Source organism: Hyposmocoma kahamanoa, unplaced genomic scaffold (assembly GCF_003589595.1).
Source record: "Hyposmocoma kahamanoa isolate Upper Pololo Valley unplaced genomic scaffold, ASM358959v1 78, whole genome shotgun sequence".
Taxonomy (NCBI): domain Eukaryota; kingdom Metazoa; phylum Arthropoda; class Insecta; order Lepidoptera; family Cosmopterigidae; genus Hyposmocoma; species Hyposmocoma kahamanoa.
In genome coordinates, this window is record NW_020653945.1 from 15,561,056 (window position 1) to 15,565,252 (window position 4,197).

The window sequence follows — 4,197 nt, forward strand, 5'->3', positions numbered from 1 at the left end:
ATTTAAGAATAAAATATCTAACTTTGCACATATTTTTTTATGGAGATATTCCTCTTTAAGTACTACAGAAAACCTGTTAAGTTTTGTTTTTCAACTGAAGCCCTATTAGTTAAATTCACATTATATTCCAAAATTTGCAAATTGCCCAGCGGCTTAACGACTCGCCACGCCGCCCGCTGCCCCGCTGTCGCCATCGGGCGCCTGTCGACGTCTGGCGACTGCTTTTTATTCATATTAATTTACAGTGCGCGGATTGCGAGACGCCAGTGGCGACTCACTTCTATACATCTAGGCGTTGAAATAACTCGCTTTGAGTTTTGTTCACTTAAGCATTTGTTCGTTGATTGATTTCATAGATTCATTTTTCGTAGTAAGTAATTTGAAGAAAAACGAGACAGAGACAGAGAGAGAGAGTTCTGAGACTAATTCCCGTGGTAATTTTTATTATTTCAGTTTTCGAGTAGAACAATGCGCCTCAAAGCGGGGCTGAATGTTCTGCTCCGAAATTTGTTAAAAAATTGCCTCTATGAAAAAGACTATTGAGATATTAGTAGAATTGACTAGGTATACTATTACAAAAAGCGATAAACATTTGTTCAATATTTCCACATGTTGAAAATCAAATCCTTCATTTTCAATATAAAACTTCAACTTATTTGAAAATGGGAACGTTCAACCTCGCTCTCCCCTACGGAAATTAGACAGAGTACACTAAATCCGAGAATAGCCCATAGATTTCAAAAACTTTGCAGTAATCTTCACTTAAACACCAACTACAGGCTGTAAGGTTGAAAAATAACTATAACTTTTTTTTTTTAAACCGACCTCAAAATGTTTGTACAATTAAATCTATTTACAAAGTTTTATTTAAATTGGTTAACGGAAAGTGAATCAAATTCACTAAACCGGATGCATTCCTTAATTTACCACCCTAGAGGTGGAATATTTTCTTCAAATTTGAATGGGACTCTTACTGAGGTACCCGTTTCCGACAAAAAAGAATCATGGAAATCGGTTCACAAATGTCTAAGTAATCGCGTAACATACACAAAAAAAAAATGGAAATTAGAAACTCCCCCCTTTTTTAATGTCGGTTTATAAATAATTAAACTTTTGGTAAATATCACCTATGTGTACCCAAATGACACGCTCTGAGGTTAGTTTTTAAGCATTAGCCGGAGACCGTTGGCTCCCCGCTGGCGCCTGCTGCGCCCGCGCATTTGTCGGGACCACGTTTATATCCATATAAAAACTTTAATAATTTACTATTCAACGTGCTATAGTTAGAGACAATCGTATAACAGATTAAAATTTAAATTTACCATAAATGACAAATATAAAGACTATACAATGCATTATGGAAACATCATGCGTAGGTTAGTCGTGGAATTAACTTAAGGAAATAATTAATTAACACAGAATCTATAGATAGATTTTTGTTATTTCTCCTTAACACAGCCATATATACATCACCATCAACTCATTTATACATCCTACTGCTCAGCACGGATCTCCTCTCAGGCAAGGCTTAGGACGTAGTCCCCCACGTTGGCCTGATTCCGGGAAACTCAGAGGTACAAGCCCGAATTCGAACCCACGACCGCTGCTTTCGAGATGCTAGGTCAAACCATTGGGCTACCACGGCTTTTTATACTGCCATATACAAATATATCATGGTTATTTTTCACTGAATTATGTGTATTTATTTTAAAAAGTTAAAAACGCTAATACGTTGTTTACTTTTACAAACCGATGTAAGCAATGGTTACAGTTCAATATAAGTTCGTAATGACAAAAAATCGGGATAGTGATATACATTTTATGTAGTACTGTCGCACTACGATTCGTAATAGGTCCTAAAATGCATCGTAATAAGATTTCATGGTAAGGCCTCTGGTCCCCAATTAAAACTCCTAGTAGCACAAAATTTTAAATTTTAGGTTAAATGTAAAAAAAATATATAAATTTACACGGACAGTCATTAAATTTTAACTTATTACTATATGTTACTTAAGGTAGGTTATTACTTGGTGTACACTCCGCATATTAGCTTGGTGCAGCAAGCGAACAGCTAGCTAGCTACAGGTGAAGACTGAAAATCAGCACTGCTGAGTCTTTAGTCTACCTTTTTGTCCACATCACCCAATTGTTGTTTTCTATTAGTTTTTTATGTATTGTGGAGAAATAAATACCCATTTATTTTAATTTTATTTTATATAGATTTTGTTGCCATAAAGTGACAAGCTTATTTAAATCATAAGGAGCTAATCGGAATACCTAATTAGACTGGAAGGACTGGGTATTTACATTATATTATTATTATACTAACTTACTTCACTAGCTCAGCAAGCCGAAGTGCGAAGTGGATCTTGGCCTCCGACACCAAAGTTCCCCATTTCTTGGGGTCTTGTGCCGATTTGTTAGTAGCAGCAGAGATCCTTATGAAACATTTCGTCCAGGGAAGTACAGCCACGTTACCTATTTCTGCCGCCAAGCAGTAATGTCAGCATTGCTGTGTTCCGGTTTTGAAGGGTAAGGGTGCTGGTGAAATTATAGGCACATGGGACACACACTTGTCAACTTGTGTCTCAAGGTGACGGGCGCAGTGGTAGTGCCCCTCAAATCCCTCAGATCTTAGCAATATAAAGCTCCGAGTGGCACTAAAACTGTTATGGACAGGCGTGTTGCTTACCATCAGGCGCACGACTTGTTCATCCCGTCACTTGGTGTTATAAAAAAATATCTTACAAAAAAATCGTACATTGAGCTCTTTCAGGTCTTTGACGTCTCCATCCTTCCGGCGATATATCGGACGGCCGACTAGACGATGACCCGCACGTTGCCCGCAATAACCCTCTTTTGTCAGCTCGATTCTCTACTGTTCTTTTCACATGCCCTAGCTAACGAAATCGAGCGGATTATATCCCCGATCACAGCTCAGACACTAGCTGGCCCTTAAATTCCCAAATTCTCCTTTGATTGGTGCCAAATTTTTTCAAATATCTTCCGTTCCGTTGTACTATTACATTTGCAAATAATCAAATAATATAAAGATTATATTAGATACTTATGTATATTACAGATAAGATTTACCAATACATAAAATGGAAAATAATAATAATAAATAATTTGAGCAAATTTAGATAGACAAATCGCTGTTATAAAATAATTCGCTTGAAACAAGACTAACTTTTGTGATGTTTTCTCTTCATTATAATTTCTTTTACAACATTTTTCCGCCATAGTTGCGCAGGAGTGAAAACCGCGCTACCCACTGTCATGCTGTGCCCACAGCGATGCGCGGCGCTTTCAAAAAAGGAAATTGTCCCCCGCCGCGACACGTCCGATCAGATTCGTCACAAACTCCATCGATAATTTATTTTTAATCGTTGTTTCCATGATGGAAACTTGCCACAAGAATGACCGGCGTCATTGCACTCAATTGGTTATATTGCATGACTCACATATTTCTTCGTACTTAAACTTGTTACGAACCATGTTAGAATATTACCTAATTAATAAGATGTACATCTTAATGGTAACGGTCTTCGCAGTATCGTATTATGTCCTGATATCAAATAACAGTAAACTGTAGACCATGGCTGTCTTTTAACAGCAGTTGAGTTTAATTTATCTCCTACTAGCATTCTCTCACTGTGGCCAAGACACCATTAGCCATCAGTCGGTCTTGTGAGTCTGTGAGACCGGCAGTGAGAATATATATATACCAGTACACTATTATTTTCCTCCCCCCGTCCGTCTGTTGTCTTAGTTCTCACGGCGCAGATGTCCTGTACTTATTTATATATTTATTTAGCACATTTATGTGATAGAGGTGATAGGCACACACCTAAGGTCGCTAGGGTTCTTTTTGCCCTTCCTCATTAAGTTAATTTCTGTACAGTTTGTAAAGAAAAAATCTTTCGATTCGGCTGGTCTCGAACCAGCGACCTCTCTATGCCGTGTCTGACGCTCTCCCAACTGAGCAACGGAACGAACCAGCAGACCTTACGAATTGCTTTGTGTGTTTGTTGCAGATTTTTAATTTTGGTTTTAACGACTTTTTGCCGCCATTTGTGGGGAATCTATGAAAAATTCTTCGTTATACTTTATAAACTAGTGGAGTAATTTCACGAAAATAATTGAATATCATTGTAGTAAAATATCATAATATTCAATAAACTTAATTTTATAATA